The sequence below is a fragment of the Bos mutus genome, chromosome 5, assembly GCF_027580195.1.
Source record: "Bos mutus isolate GX-2022 chromosome 5, NWIPB_WYAK_1.1, whole genome shotgun sequence".
Taxonomy (NCBI): Eukaryota; Metazoa; Chordata; class Mammalia; order Artiodactyla; family Bovidae; genus Bos; species Bos mutus.
In genome coordinates, this window is record NC_091621.1 from 113,476,436 (window position 1) to 113,493,006 (window position 16,571).

Sequence of the window (16,571 nt, forward strand, 5' to 3'; positions counted from 1 at the left end):
CTGAGACCGTTCTGTTCATGGTTTTCTAAGCGTGGCCTCATTAGTCTCGTCCCTGTTCACAGCCCTCAGATCCCAGGGCGGACCTCTATGGGGATGGAGGTTCCACTTCACTAGAAGCGCTGCTCTCTCTCCCCAGTCCCCTCTGAATGGCGCCATCCTTTGCTCCAGCTCCTGAGGCCCCTCAGGTTCTGACTCTTTCCTCCCAGCTGGTCCCAGCTGTTTCCACCTCATCCTTCACACTTTTGGGCCCCTGGCTCTCTCTTCCAGCCTGGTCGGGGTGAGGACAGCCTGGCACACAACTCCCCCGCCTCCTCGTCTGTGGGCAGTGACTAATCCGTCCGGCCATGACAGCCCCCAGCCCGAGCATCCCCCTCTTGTCCGTGGGATTATTCTGAGAGCCTCCTAAGAGCCTGGCTTCCTCAAGTCCAGGAACCTTGTTCCCTCCAAGTGTGACTTGAAGGCGCCGTTTTGCATCTCCGGGGTGGGTTTACAGTTTCAGGCCTATTTCTGACCGAGGAATCAAAGACTGCCCCTTGGTGATGGAATTTCAGGCATGACTGAGCAGATGGAGGAGGTATTTTGGGGGGCAGAGAGTTTGTGCCTGTGTTCCAGAAACCACTCCCGCATCTGCCTCTGAATTAGAGACCCGGCCCATCCTGGAAAGACTAGGATCACTTCCTGCTCTAGGGCCTGTCTGGTGAGACCTGGCCTGCCTGCCTCTGCCTCGGGCTCTTTTCTCGAAAGTGCAGGGTGTGGTCGTCTGCCATTGATCTGTGTGCACAGAGCGTTTCCTTTAAATGATGACTTGGTTAGTATATGAAAATTTGGTTTGCTGCAAAAATAAAATAACAGAGTAATCGAGTAAAATGTGAGAGGCCCCATCTCCAAGCCCACCCCCCACCCCAGTTCCCTTCCCAGGGGTAACTGCAGGTAAAACCTGGTGTGGACTGTGGATCCTCCAAGGCCTTTCCTTCTGGTGCATTCATTTTTTCACATCTAAGGGCAGCTCCAGAATAAATAGGGCTTCTGAGGTGGTGCTAGTGGTTAAAGAACCTGCCTGCCAGTGCAGGAAATGTAAGAGACTCAGGTTCGACCCCTGGGTTGGAAAGATCCCCTGGAGAAGGGCATGGCAACCCACTCCAGGATTCTCGCCTGGAGAATCCCATGCACAGAGGAGCCTGGTGGGCTACAGTCCATGGGGTTGCAGAAGAGTTGGACCCGACTGACTGACTGAACACTCAGCACACGTGCAGGATAAATAGCACCGTTAGGCTGAGTGCATCAAAGAGAAAGGGTTCAGATGTGCACCGGAGAGATGCTTCTTAAAAGCCAGACAGCAGTTGGAATTTTCCTCCCCGGGTGGGGCTTGAGTGAGGGGGCTGGGAGGGAAAACCTTGAGTGAGGAGGGCGAAGGCTCTTAGGAGGCAGACACCAGGAAAACGGATGGACCGAGGGCCAGACAAGGCCCTGCCATTTATGTTGGTCTCCGTCACAGAGTCAGAGCCGCAGCTGCCCTGGGTCAGTCCCCGCTCCGCACTCACTGCCTGTGTCCCTTTGGGCGAATGTAGGTGACTCCCTGGGCCCCAGTCTCTTCAATTATAACACAGTCAAGGCCTAGCTTGTCGTGAGGGGTTAGCACTGAAACATGGCCTCGAAGGTGCGGTGTGAAGCTTGGCTTGCGGTCCCTGCTGAGCGCCAGGCCCGGGGACTGCGTTCCTTCCCCCGCTTTGCCTGCGTCAGCTCAGCATCGGTCCTTGACCTTCCTCGTTGGCCTTTTTCCCTGTGGCCAGAGCAGAGCTAAGCAGGTCACAGCGCTAAAAATAGTGATCCCCACGCCAGCGCCCGGGTGCTCAGTGTGTTTGTATTTTAAGAATGAATGGGTGGTGGGCTGAGGCTCCCCTCTCCGCTCAGGCTGAGGGTCTCATGGGCTCTTGGGAACAGTCATACAGTTAAATTACTGGTTCTTGACACATGGGTATGAATTAGTGTCATGGAGTTTTTTGATGCAAAAGAGACCCAAGAAATGATCCTTCATGCTACAAATAAGGACATCGTAAAGCTGTAAGAAGCAACTCTCCAGGCGTGTCACGCAGTCAGTTAAGGGCCAGTCGAGACTGAAGCCCAGTCTCCTGATTCCGGCTGGTGCTCTGTTCATCTGACGCCCAGCCTGGTATCTGGGTGCCCGCTTCTGCTTGGGGCTGCAGCTTCCAGGTGCGGGGTCCCCGAGGCAGGAGGCTCACAGGCTGGCAGACAGATGGGGCTTTTAGAGGAACGGAGGGAGATTTAGGGACAGGGCCCTGGACTTGGCCTGGCAGGTTTGGGGCCGGCCCCGCGTCTTGCAGGAGGGAGGGAGAGAAGTGTTTGGGGCTGAGGTGCAGTTTGGCTCTGCCGCCCTGTAGATGTGACTGCTGAGAGCTGGGGGGCGGGGGAGCAGGCGGGGCTGTATCCAGTGGGAGAGGTGGACATACAGTCCAGTGGCCACTGTCCAGTGTGGAAGCATGAACCGGGGGCGATGTGTGCAATGGGGGAACCTTCGCACGGCAGAGTGTCCGCCTGTAGCAGAGAGGGGAGGGAGCCTCGTGACGAGGAGCCTGGCGGAGCTGGGGCTGCAGAGACGAGTGTGACCAGAGTGCAGGCTGCCCGGGCCCAGGGGGAGGGAGGACAGGCACACAGGGAGGTCCTGGGCTTAGGTCCAGCTCCTTTCTGCCTGTTCGTTCTCGGCCTGGGCAGTGCCTTGGCCGGAGTTGCAACACCATTTTTATTTCTTATGTGGAGAATGAACCGTACTTCTTCCCCAGCCCTTTCTGCTGGATCTGCCTCCCAGAGCTGGTCCTTCCCTCTCGTCCAGGCGTTCAGGGCTGACCATTGGTCACCGAGACCTGCTGGTGGCCTTCTGGCTCGTTGCCCACTCTTGTGTATTTTGGCCACTAGATGGCAGCAGGAAACCTGTCAATTTGTCTTCCACGTGGCTTTTAGGTCAAGCCCTTTGCTCTGGGGTGGATTGGCATCGCTTCTGGGCTGGCACAGGGACTCTCTGATTCCCCGTCTCACTGGTTCCAGGGTGAAGCCGAGGCAGCTGGCTCTCCCGCACACGTTCCTGAGAAGTGACCATTTCAGCTCAGACAGCCCAGTGACAGGAGGTGGCTTCTCAGTGCTCCCACTTGGGAAAGAATTGTCCTATGTCCCTAGGGCTTCCCTAGTGCCTGGGATGGTAAAAAATCTGCCTGCAATGCAGGAGACCTGGGTTTGATCCCTGGGTTGGGAAGATCCCCCGGAGAAGGGAATGACAACCCACTCCAGTATTCTTGCCTAGAGAATCCCCTGGACAGAGGAGCCTGGCAGGCTACAGTCCATGGGGTCACAAAGAGTTGGACACAGATGAGTGACTGTCACTTTCATTTTGTCCTATGTCCCAGGCTGTGGGTTAGTGCTTCAGAGCGACTGGAAGCTGAGATCCAGGGTCACTGAGGAATTCTAGCTGCTCCTGGCAGAGTCCCCCAAGTGGAATCTGTGCTCCTGTGGCCGGATGCTGTGGTGGTATGTGTGGTGGACACAGCACAGGCCAGGACATGTGCCATATGAACACTGGTCCATGTAGCACTCTGGCGGGGGGATGAAGGGGTTCTGCTCCACTCCTCCTGGTTCACATGCCCCCCTCACCTGCGGCTGGCTTTGGGTCAGGCTGCAGCTCTGAGACTGGTTCCAGTGTGAGTCACAGGCTGCTGATGGTGGCTGTGCACTGAGCACTTCACTTGACCGCGTCCACTCCCTCAGTCTTCCCAGTGGCCTCGTGTCGGGTACGGGGCTGTCTCCTTTTACAGTTGAGAGGCCCAGAGAAGGGAAGGGCATACCCTTCAGATACAGACTGCCAGGGATTTCCTTGGCGGTCCAGTGCTTAGGACTCCACGATTTCACTGCTATGGACCTGGGTTCGATTCCTGGTTGAAGAACTAAGATCCCAAAAGCTGCAAAAAAAAAAAAAAAAAAAAAGGCAGGATGCTTGCCCCATGCACCAGATTCCAAGCCCAGGGGCCTTTTGGTTTGAACACACTGTGTTGCACAAGCTGTTGTTTCTTTTTGTAGTGAAGCACCTTGTATGCTGGGCGGCAGGGAGGATGTGGGATTGGGAAGATTCGCTCGAGTGGGATGGCTGTCAGGACACTTGTCCTGTTACCTTGCAGCCCCAGCCAGCGCCTTTCTTAGAGGGAGCCCAACCTGTTGGGAACAGGGACTGGAGGAGGGGGTGCAGATGAGGTGTGTGTGTGGGGGAGGGGGCTGCCTGGCCACTGTGCCCTGCCGCCTTCTCCAAGCATCCCACCCATTGTATGGGGTGGAGGGCAGGTTGATGGGGATACGGTCCTGACTCACACTTTGGACTGTGGAGCTGCCAGAACTTTCCGCTGGCATCCTGCCATGAGGGCCTGGGCCAGGAGGGGTGTTCTTGTGCTGGAATCAACTTCCTGTTGGTTTTTTGCGCTCTCAGCCTTGCTCTGGGCTCATCTGAAGCCAGGGGGCCTTGCTGGGACCCCTTTCCGGTTGGGCTTTGCTCAGCGCAGCCCTTGCCAACCTCAGGGCAGCAGTGGGGGCGGCTCTGGCTCCTTCTTGTCTTTTCTCCGCTCCAGGTTGAATCTTCTCCCGATCCTGGTCCTCCTCCCCCACCTCCCCTGATCTCTCTGGGTGCAGGTGTGGGGCTGTTATGTCCCAGTCAGCTTTATCAGAACTATAGCAACTGAGTGACGGGCGCTGATGGGGAGATGGGGCCCACCCAAGGCCCCCTGGGTCCCCACTACTCCTCGAGGGAGGACCCAGTCGCTGTCTTAACCCCAGCTCTCCAGAGCACCGCCTCCTGCCTCCCACCTCCTGTCTGGGCTCCCACTCTGTGGGTTCTGCCAGGAGACACCGCCCCCTTGATGCCCTGACATGCCCAGGTTTGGTCTGACGTGATTGTCAGCCCCTGGGCTGCCAGTCCAGAGGCTTCTGCTGCCGGGGATCGGGACCCCAGCACCCTGCTCGGTGGGTGTGGCCTCTCCCGCAGCTCCAGCTGCAGCCTCCCCTTGTCTCTTGGCGGGGCTTGCTGGTGGTGGGGAGGGGGGCCTCTCCTCTCCATATTACGTCAGCTTCCAGCCCAGGACTCCTGGGGTCTGCTAAGGGAGCGCCTTTTATTAATTTTTTTCCAGAGGAAATAATTCCACCCTTGTCACATGGATTTCTGCATTCAGCTCTTTAGAGGTCTGGCTTCCTCCCTCCTCCTCCCACCCGCTCCTTCCCCCTCACCCCCCCAACCCCCGATGCTCTGAAAAAGGGGACAGATTTGTTTCCTTGAACTGGGGCCCAGAGGAAGGCAGGGACCGGAGAGATCATGGAGCTGGGAGTCAGGGGTCTAGGGTCTGCTTCCCTGCCAGCTGCTGTGTGATCTGGGTTGGGCCCTTGCCCTCTCTGGGCCTTGGCTTTCTGCTCGTGTCCTGGAGTCCACCTGCCATCTGCAGGTGGGCAGTGGGCAGTTCCCAGCACATCCCACTCTGGAGAGTGGACTCTGTCCAGCTCGCACTTGATGGAGTGAATTTCCATCCTGCTCCCACCCTGGGGCAGCCCCTCCACCTGTTGAGGGGGTTGGTGGGTGTGGCAGGGTCCTGGGGGGCCTGGCGCATCAGCCAGGCCAGGGTGGAGGAAGACCTGGCTCTGTCTGGGGTTGGAGAAGCAAAGGCAGCCTTGACTCTGGTTGGTTCCCCCACAGCACCTCCTGTAGCCTTGGGATTTAGGGGCCGTCCAGGGGCCGATTGGCCAGAGGGCAGAGGCCTCAGCGTCCAGCCTGCTGTGCGCTCCTGGGGGCCCCTGCCCTGGGCTCATCACTCCTGGCTGCTTCTTCTACTTTGCTCCATCTACCTTTTTCCCTTTGCTTCTCATCCCTCCATGCCTCTCATGCCTGCCTGCCCGCCCCCTCCAGTGCTGACCCTGATCCAATCCTCCAGCCCTGCAGGCCCTCAGCCCCCTCCCCCGCTCTCTGGGCAGGCAGAGCCGGACCCCCGCCCCACCAGAGTCCGGCGCCCCAGGCCTCTGCACCCCGTTCCGTGCACACGTGCGTTTGAGCCCCTCCTGCCCTCCCCGAGGCCCACATCTGGCCGGAGTGCTCAGTTTCCCGGCTGTAAATCGCCTCCCACTGCCCCTTGGCATCTGCTCGGGTTTCAGCTCCAGGAGTCTCTTTCTTGTGGGGGGGGTTGCTCAGGGTGGAGGAGGCTCAGCTGGCCCCTCCCTTTATCCGGCGGCTGTCGGGGGAGAGGCGCTTGGGCCATGTCGTTAGAGATCCTTCCGTCCAAGTCCTGGGCGAGCTGTGGTTTCTAGCAGGTGGTGGGGCAGGAACTGGTTGTAATTAGATTTCCCTTCTCTGTTCACACCTTCCCTCTTCTGCTGGGCAGTTGAGCTCAGCCTGCCCCACAGTGTCCCCCACCCTGCAGTGGGAGGGGCTTCCTCCTGGGGGCCCCAGCTTGTGTCACGGGACAACCTGCGGACAGTGGACTCTCTCTGGCCTGCCTCTCTTGACATGCCTGGACAGGGTTTGAGCCTCAGGGCCTGCCACAGCCCCGGGTGGATTTAATTCTCCCTCTGCGGGGGGTGACCCTCCAATCCCCAGGCCGACCCACCAGGCTCAGACTGTTGTACCTGCATCTCCCCAGAAGCAAGGGTGCAGTGGATTCTAGCTGGTCCCGTGGACATCTGCCCTGGACCACCCGCTTCTTGGCTAGCCACACCTGGGGAAGTGACTCGTTTGGGCTGTGGAAGGGCCTCTCGGGGCCTCCACCAGGACAGTCTAAGAGGGAATGATCGTCTAGACCAGTGCTACTTAAAGTGGGGCCTGTGGGCCAGCGCTGACGACGGTGACTAAGTCCAGAGTAGAAAGTTCATATTCGGAGATGTTTGCAGTGGGGCTTCCCTGGGGGTCCTCAGATGGTAAAAAATATGCCTGCAATGCAGGAGACCCAGGCCTGATCCTTGGGTCAGGAAGATCCTCTGAAGAAGAAACTGGCAACCCACTCTAGTATTCTTGCCTGGGAGATCCCCGTGGCCAGAAGAGCCTGGTGGGCTACAGTCCATGGGGTTTCGAGGAGTTGAACATGACTGAGCGCCTAACAGGCTACCAGTGGTTGGGACTCTGCACTCTCACTGCCAAGGGTCTGGGTTCCATCCCTGGTCCTGGAATTAAGATCCCACAAGCTGTGCGGCGGGACCAAATAAATAAATAAAAATAAGAAAATGTAAAAATAGAGGGAACCATTTGCAGTGGCTGACGTGGCTGTCTTAGGGTAGTGTGGCGTTTCCCGGGGAAAGCGTGAGGGGGGTCATGGATCCTGGTGGCTGGAACCAAATAGGTTCTTTGGGACCTTTCCTTGCAGCTGAAGGACTTGTCTTGTGGAGCAGGGCATCGGCCAGTTTGGATGTTGCTGGAATCTTCAGGCGGTTCTCCAGGGGTGAAAGCTGGGATTGTCCCTCCCGAGCATGACCACCTAAGGGCCCAGGATGGACCGGAAATGAAAGGCCTGGCACTTGCCACCGATTGGTTGGGAAGTGCTGCCCTCAGCATCCCAACCTGCCCGTATCCCGGGAAGAAACTTTGGGGGTTTCTTGGGAGAAGCTGCAGGCTCAGACTTGATGTGGAAAGTTGAGAACAGGCTTAACTTTGAGGATGCAGGCTCAAGGAAAGTTCAAGAATTCTGAGGGGACTTGGAATGAGGAAGTTTGTAGGCATGGGAAGTTAGTGGGGAGCTTGGGGTCTGCGCTGGGAGGATGTAGGTAGGGATGGTTTGGGGTTAGGCTGGGAGAGCAGATGGCTCCTTGAGGTCCCCTGGGTGATGACACAAGGAAATACTAGGTTCCTGGGAAGGACAGAAGGGAGGGTGAGCTTGCTCATGTGAGCCAGTGGAGGTTTGAGGTGCACAGTGCAGGGCTGAGAAGAAATTTGAGGTTTTATTTGGAAGACGAGAAGGACATTTGGATGGCTGTCGGGTAAGGACTCAGAGAGTTTCAGGGTTTGCTGGAGGAGGTCACAGGGAAGCCCTGGGGAGAGGGGGTGTCCGGGTTCACAGGAGGGGTTTTGGGATGCTGTGCAGGAGGCTGAGGGGGAGAAGGAAATGGCCACCCACCAATATTCTTGCCTGGGAAATCCCATGGACAAAGGAGCCTGGCGGGCTATACAGTCCATGGAGTCACAAAGAGTGAGACACAGCTGAAGCGACTGAGCACGCACACAGCCACATGGATGGACCTAGGGAGTGTCATACGGAGTGAAGTAAGTCAGACAGAGAAGGAGAAATATCATATGACATCTCCTACATGTGGAATGTAAGAGGGAATGAGAACATTTGCAAAAATCTCTCAACCTGTCCCCTGAAGGCTTGCTCCTTGGTGCCAAGATCTTCCCTGGCTCAGCTTCTCAGGCTCTCTCAGTTCCAAGGCAGCGTGCCCACTCTGAGGGGCTCATGGAGGGTCTGAGCTCAGAGCCCCTGCCCCAGCTCTTGTCAGCCTCATTCCAGATGGCTTTTCCAGCCCACCCGTCCCCCACCACAGCAGTGATGGATGCCCAGCGTGCCCGGAGAGCATGCTGGAATCTCTGCCAGCTCCCCTCCCCTCCCCTTTGCCCTGACTCTACTCCTCAGGGTCGCACACGTCTTTCGGGGTTCAGTTGGAGCCCTGCTTGCTTGAGGAAACTTTGTGGGACCTTGTCCTCCCCAGGTGATCATGGCGTTTCCCCTGCTCACTCACCTGCCCCTAGCCTGCCTGGCACGGTTCTGACCTGACCTTCCCGTGCACACATGCCTGCCCAGTGGGGCCTGGGCGGCTCCAACATCCTGTCTTAGGTGCTTGGGTGTCTGAAGGCGTCTCTCTGAGTTGGGGGCCCACCCTTCATATGCCCTCCCTGCCCGCTGGCCCAGCCCAGGCCCACTCTGCAGACCTTACAGGGCAGCTGTCGGAAGAACAGCCCTGCGCATGAACAAGTCACTGCCTTGGGTGGGCGACTGGGGCATAGGGGGCCTCCCCACGCTGCTCAGCAGGGGCTGTGGCACTCCTCCGTGTTGGGGGCTAATGGCCCCTCTCCTCAGGGCCAGCCGTTTCCCTGTATTTCCCACCACGCCTGACGCCCGCTTTCTCCATCTGGCCCTCGTCTGGCCTGTCTCACGTGGCCGGCAGGTGAATAGCAAGATGTGGTGTCAGGGGACTTCCGTGGAAGTCCAGTGGCTAAGACTCTGCTCTCCCAATGCAGGGGCCCCGGGTTTGATCCCTGATCAGGGAACTAGATCCCGCATGCTGCAACTAAAGATTCTGCATGCCACAACTAAGATCTGGAGTAGCTGAATAAGTAAATAAATATATATATTAAAAAAGTTGTGGTTTCAGACGACACACTAAAGCTGAAATGGGGGTCGATGCTCCCAGGATCCTGTGAGAGGTGCGCTTCACAGATGGGGAAGGGGCTGACCCACACTTTCTGGAGGCTGAGAGCTGCTGACCGCTGCTCCTGGGTTGGCACTACTCAGTGTGTGCCCTTCTGGGGAGCCTGCCACCTGCCACTCTGTCCCTTGCCTGGCCTTTTCTGGAGCACCCCCCTCCCCCCGCCAACACACACACAACCACATACCCACACCATTCTCCCCTCTTAGTAGCTGAGTTTCCCTTCTTTGGTGGGAGTCCCAACCCTCCTTCCTTGGGAGCCACATGGGGTTCGGGGTGGCTCCCGCCTCCCGCCTTCCCTGGGCAGGGCTGAGTGGGTTCCCAGGCTGGTCCTCACCACCGTAGGAAGGGGCTGCAGCATGAAAGGTGATCTATACATGTAAGGCGATGATTATTTATTTGACAGGGACAGCTGCCGGCAGCAGAGAATGTAATCTAGTAATCCTTTTGTGCGAATCGGATTGGAGGCTCAGCACGCCACCTCCAGCAGCCAGAGGCCCTGCCCCCCCGCCCCCGCCCCTCCCCACTTTGCTCTCCTGCACGGTTGTGGGCACTCTTGCACCTGTGTTCCGTGGAGCATGCACGCGTGCACACACACCGACACCCTCTTTCTTTTGTTTTTTTGGGTCATTGTAAACATCTTACATAACCACAGTAGGAATCCAGATTGGTGTGCTCTCATTAACTCAACGACAGAGTTTCTTTGAATTTTCCCACCAGCATCCTTTTTCTGTTCCCAGACCCCGCCTTGCGTTTAATTGTCGTGTCTCTTTTGAGGCTCCTCCAACCTGTGGCCGTGCCCTGGTGTTTCTTTGCCTTTTGTGGCCTTGATGGTCACTTTGTAGGAGGCTGGCGTTTCCTTGTGACTGGGGTGAGGTTGTGCGTTTTTGGCAAGGATGCTGCACGTGGGGTGCTGGGTCCCCAGCGCATTGAGTCGTGGGGCGCACACATCGGTGTTCTTTTTGCTGCACTGGGTCTTTGTAGCGGTGCATGGGCTCAGTTGCCCCTTGGCATGTGGGATGCTAGTTCCCTGACCAGGGATCGAACCTGAGTCCCCCGCGTTGAAAGGCGAATTCTTAACCACTGGACTGCCAGGGAAGTCCCAGTATGTCTTACTGCTGCTGATGTTAACCTCGGTGCTTAGAGAAGGTGATGCTGGCCAGGCAGCTTTTCTGTGAAGTTGCTCTTTTTCTCTTGGTAGTAAATAGGCATCTTGTGGGGAGGTGCGTTGAGACTATACAGATATCCTGTTTATCCTCTGACTTTTACTCACTAATTTTAGCGTCCATCAGTGGTTCTTTCCTGCAGTAGTCATTATTGTGGTGTCTGCCTAATGTTCATTTCCTATTTCCCTCATTTCCACTACACTGGTTAATTGGAATTCTCTTGGAAAGAGCTGGCCCTTGTCTTTCCTTACTTCCTTCCTTTATTTATTTGCTAACTTATTAAGTGGTCTTTTGTCATTAGAATCACAGTATTTTTTAAATTACACAATATATAACAAATGCGTGGCTATATGTTGTGTAGCAAGGATCACGGATGTGTATTTTATCCTACAGATTGCTGTTGTTCAGTCGCTCAGTCGTGTTCAACTCTTTGACTCCGTGGACTGCAGCACACCAGGCTTCCCTGTCCCTCACGATCTCCTAGAGTTTGCTCAAACCCGTGTCCATCAAGTCAGTGATGCCATCCAACCATCTCATCCTCTGTTGCCCCCTTCTCCTCCTGCCCCCAATCCCTCCCAGCATCAGGGTCTTTTCCAATGAGTCAGTTCTTCGCATCAGGTACCCAAACTATTGGAGCTTCAGCCTCCGTCTTTCCAATGAATATTCAGGGTTGATTTCCTTTAGGATTGACTGGTTTGATCCCTTGCAGTCCAAGGGACCATGGGGTGGCCTTCTTTATATCCAGGGGTGAGGGCACCCCCATCTCAACGCATCTCACTGAGCTGGGGGCTGGAGATTCCCACTGCTTATGGGGAAACTGAGTCCTGGGAAAAGGGAAGCATGCCAAATCCCGTTTGCCAATGGCATGTGCATAGCGAGGTCAGGAGGGGCAGGGACCAGGTGTCCTTGGCATCCCAGCCGTCCTCTCAGCCAGGATCATCCTGTCCTGCTCTCTCCTCGTGTTCGTGTCCAGATGGCTGTGGGGGAGGCATGGCTGGCACCGGCCAAGGTGATGTATGACCACATGGGGCTCAGAGCAGCGAGGGCTCGGACATTAGGGGTGTCAGGCTGGGAGATCGGAAATTGAAGGCCCGGAGCCGGGGCCAGCATCACCTCCCCCTGGTGTAGTGTTCTGAAGTCACCCGCGGTGGGCTTCATCCACATGCGTGCACGGGAGGGGAGGCCTCTTGGCAGGCTGGAGAGACAGATGGGCTGCGGGCAGCGGGCCTGGACCCCCGGGCGAGCTGCAGGCCCTCGGGGCTTGGCGTGAGCTTCTGTGATCAAGCTCTTGCTGGCGTGGGCACGAGGAACTCTCTCCACTTAGAAGCTGTGTGCCCGGGCAGAACAGTTCCCTTGCTGGCCTCAGTCTCCTCGTCCATAACTTGGGAACAGTGGACCAGATGACCTTTGAGGTCTCTGGGCCCTGACATCGCCTAGATTTATGATCTGCGGTCACTGGGAGAGTGGTGACTGGGTTGTGGCTGATGGCAAAGGGGCAGATGTGGCCCGGCGTGGCATAGTCTGGCTCTCCCCACCTGAGGTCTCTGAGCTGAGCTGGCCCTGCAGTCAGGAAGACTTCTTGGAGGAGGTGGCCTCTGAAAAGGCAGGAAAGAGGACTTTCCTGTATATATACTCTCTGGACATTCTGTTTGTCATGGTGTCCACCTCTCTGTCTTTCCTACAGGTATGTTTTGAGAACTTGCTTCCCAGGTGGCACAGTGGTAAAGTATCCGCCTGCCAAGGCAGGCAGTAAAAGAGACGCAGGTTTGATCCCTAGGTCAGGAAGATCGCCTGGAGGAGGAAATGGCAACCCACTCCAGTATTGCCTGGAAAATGCAGTGGACAGAGAGCCTGGCGGGCTACAGTCCATAGGGTCGTAAAGAGTCAGACACAGCTGAGTGACTACACACACACACACACACACACACCCCTGCTGTGCACCAGGCTCTGTGCTGTGAACAAGGTGAGTAAATTTCATTCAGGACCTGATGTCTAACAGAGAGGAAGGTAGGCCCTAGACAAAGCGTTACAGGATCAATTTATGACACCTTAGAGTCCCTTGGACTGCAAGGAGATCCAACCAGTCCATTCTGAAGGAGATCAGCCCTGGGATTTCTTTGGAAGGAATGATGCTAAAGCTGAAACTCCAGTACTTTGGCCACCTCATGCGAAGAGTTGACTCATTGGAAAAGACTCTGATCCTGGGAGGGATTGGGGGCAAGAGGAGAAGGGGACGACAGAAGATGAGATGGCTGGATGGCATCACTGACTCGATAGATGTGAGTCTCAGTGAACTCCGGGAGTTGGTGATGGACAGGGAGGCCTGGCGTGCTGCGATTCATGGGGTCGCAAAGAGTCGGACACGACTGAGCAACTGATCTGATCTGATCTGAATAATCTCCGGCACCTGCCTCTCTTCATGACTTTATTTCTCTGCCCCCTGCACTGCCTCCTTGCCCCTTCCTTATCCCGCTGTGCGGCTGTCTTCATCTCTTCAAAACCAGGGCCTTCCTGAGGTTCTGGGCTCTCTTGGGCCAGAAACTCAAGAAGCCCTGCGTCTTGACCTTCCTACTTGTGTGTTTGCGGCCTTCCTGGGAGAGGAGAGTGGCAGGGCCCCTCTTCCTGGACTGTTGTCTAGACCTGTAGCCTCTGAGGGGTAGCAGGCCCTAAGCTTTGGAATCAGACGTTCTGGGTTTGTGCTCAGACTGTGACCCTTAACAAACCTGCGTGAGTTACTCACCTTCTCTGAGCCTGAGCATCCTCATCTGGAAGATGGGTTTACCTGCGCTTACCTTGCAGCAGTTTTGGGGGATCAAGTGGGAAAATGCAAGTGAAAGTAACTACCTTGGTGGTACCTTGAATATTGTTGTCGTTCAATTGCTAAGTCATGCCCGGCTCTTTGCAACCCCATGGACTACAGCACGCCAGGCTTTCCTGTCCTTCACCACCTCCCGGAGTTTGCTCAAACTTATGTCTATTGATGTCCATCCAACCATCTCACCCTCTGTCGTCTCCTTCTCCTCCTGTCCTCAATCTTTCCCAGAATCAGGGTCTTTTCTAATGAGTTGGCTCTTCGCATCCGGTGGCCAAAGTATTGGGACTTCAGCTTCAGCATCAGTCCTTCCAATGAATATTCAGGACTGATTCCTTTAGGATTCACTGGTTTGATCTCCTCACAGTCCAGGAGACTCTTCAGAGTCTTCACCACAGTTGAAAAGCATCAGTTCTTTGGCGCTCAGCCTTCTTTATGGTCCAACTGTCACATCCATTTATGACTACTGGAAAAACCATAGCTTTGAGTAGATGGACCTTTGTCCGGAAAGTGATGTCTCTGCTTTTTAATATGCTGTCTAGATTTGTCATAGCTTTTCTTCTCAGGAGCAAGCGTCTTTTAATTTCATGGCTGCAGTTAATGTCTGCAGTGATTTTAGAGGCCCCCCCCCAAATATAGTGGGAGCTTGATTGCAACTAGCTTTTGCCCCTTCCTTCCCCTCCATCTGAGTTTGCAGCCAGGTATTTTTGAGTCTGGGATGGAAGCAGAGGAGCCCGGCTCTCTGCAGGACATCCTTCAGCAGAAGTTGGGCAACAGGAGGATGGCAGGAGGGTGCCTCTGTTCTGGGGCAAAGTGCAGACCTCGAGTGAGGCAGGCCAGGAGTCCACCAGGGGCTGGAGAGAATGACAAGCGCCCCAGGCATCCTAAAAATGAAGTGTGTGTGACAGCTGCCCGCTGCCCGCTGCCAGGTGCTGGGGCCAAAGAGACCCTTGCCGAGCTGGTGGGTCTGCTGCAGCCCCGCATCCTGGCGGTGTCTCCCCCGAAGCAGTGGGAAGCGGCCCCTCCCCCTCTAGGTTTGCCCTCCCGCTCGCCCCCCTGCTTCCTCTGGATTCTGTCTGAGCAGCCTGGTCCCGTCCTGCCCGGGAGGAGAAGAGCATCTACTCTTGTTCAGACTGTGAACACAAGAAGACCAGAGCTTCAGAGTTGGAGATGTTCTCACTCGCCCCGCCCAGGGCACAGTCACCGGTTCCACATGGCCTCTGAACATTTGAGGTGTGGCTGGTGCATCCGAGGAACTGAATTTTCCTTTTTATTCAGCCTTAATTAGCCTTACTTTAACAGTGGCCACATGTTGCTCGTGGCTGGTCACGTGTTGCTCGTGGCCAGTCGCGTGTTGCTCGTGGCCAGTCGCGTGTTGCTTGTGGCTGCATGTTGCTCATGGCTGGTCACCTGTTGCTCGTGGCCGCATGTTCCTCGCGGCCGCTGCATTGGACAGGACGGTTCTATATTAACAGTTTCCTCTTGCAGTGTTACCACCCCTGGGGGGGTTCCCCTTTGGTGTGAGATGTGCTGAGTGGGTGATGTGCTCTTGGTGAGGTGTTGCTGAGCTGTGTGGAGGGCTTACATAGGTGTGGGGAGCATAGCTTGGCAGGGAAAGGGTGGCCCTTGGGGGTCTGATCTGGGCACATTTGGAGATTGAGTTAGAATCTGCAGAGGGGTTGGGAAGGGAGAAATCCCAAGCCTGCGTTTATCTGGGAGACGCAGCAGAACTAGGGGCAGTGTTCTGAGCGGGTCTCTTAGAGGAAAGGGACGAAGGGGCTACATCCCAGGGTTATTGGCCAAAGGGCTGAGTGGGTTTCATAGGAGCTGGAGGAGGCCCACAGACCATCGAGTCTAGCTCACTCCTCTTACTGATGAGGAAGCTGAGGCCTGTTACAGACCCCAGTGTGGTTCCTCTCCATCCAAAGTGGAAGTGTTAGTTGCTCTGTCGTGTCCCTCCCTTTGTGAGCCCATGGACTGGAGCCTGCCAGGCTCCTCTGTCCGTGGGGATTCTCCAGGCAAGAATACTGGAGTGGGTTGCCATCCCCTTCTCTAGGGAATCTTCCCGCCCCAGGAATTGAACCTAGGTCTCCTGCATTGCAGGCAGGTTCTTTACCATCTGAGCCACAAGGGAAGCCATCTAAGTAAGGGCCACCCTACAAAGTAGGGAGTGTCATCATTTTGCAGACAAGGCGACGATAAATCAAAGTCACAAAGGTTTTTAGTGGAACCAAGAGTGACCCCATGTTTGTCAAGAGTCGCAAGCTTAATTTATGACAGAACCACTGTCCACTGACCGCCAGGCCAGCCCTCCACACCACAGGTCATTGTGTGGCCCTTCCTCATGCTGGGTGGGGTCAGGACCCGGGCATTTACCTGCAGTACCAGGGGTAACCAGTCCAGTCCCAGGTGGGTGGACGGTGTGGTCTGCAGGGAACACGGCCGGGCAGTGTGGGGCTGCCTGCTCCAGGGCCCAGATGTGCGACCGCTGCTGAGCAGCCCTGCTCTGGGGGGATCTGGGGACACTCGGCCGCCTGGATGACCAGGAGGGCAGGGGAAGGTGGGAGGGGGCTCCTGGAGGAGGCCCCTTCTCTCTTTCTCTCCAGCTCTGGCTGGACTCTGCCCAGGCAGGGGGAGGGGCTTCCCTCTGTCCAGCTGTTGTCCCCCCCCCCGCTCCCCACTGCTGCAGCTGTCTCAGCTCCATCAGTCTCACCCAGGGCTGGGAGGAAGGAGGGGGCCGGGGGAAGAGGGGGCCTCTTGGGTGTGTCCGGCTGAGGCTACTCTGGCCCCTGCCTCTGAGAGGAGTCTCCAGCTGCCAAGTGAGGAGGCTGGGGTGGTGTGTGCCCCCCACCCCCACCCCCAGGCTCCTGGGTAAATTGTGGGCTGTGGATGGCTCAGCTTTCATCCCCCCAGCAGGGCCACTTTTTTACTGAAAAGAATAGGGATGAATTCTTCCTTCACCCCCACCGGGACTCTCCTGCTGCATGTGGTACTTCTTACTTTACTGTCATTTTCATGAACAAATCAGGGAATGACCCCACCACCTTCAGGATGGGGAGGTGGGCTCAGGCTGGAGATGAAGGGGACAGGTCTCCTTACTCCCGGCTTGATGGTTTGATGTGGTGGGACTCTGGGGGGATGTGAGCTGTCAG

At 56.3% G+C, this 16,571-nt stretch overlaps 1 protein-coding gene across 3 annotated transcripts in view; it reads left to right on the top strand.

The window, feature by feature from the left end:
• Window positions 1–16,571, top strand: part of TSPAN9 (tetraspanin 9) — a 191,759-nt gene that overhangs the window by 50,785 nt on the left and 124,403 nt on the right. Inside the window, exon 2 of one of the 3 annotated variants that reach the window (XM_070371752.1) lies at window positions 3,417–3,537. The exons of the other annotated variants lie outside the window; for them this stretch is intronic. The gene's annotated coding sequence lies outside the window, so the exon portion shown is untranslated. The remainder of the gene's footprint in view (window positions 1–3,416; window positions 3,538–16,571) is intronic. 3 annotated transcript variants of the gene reach the window in all.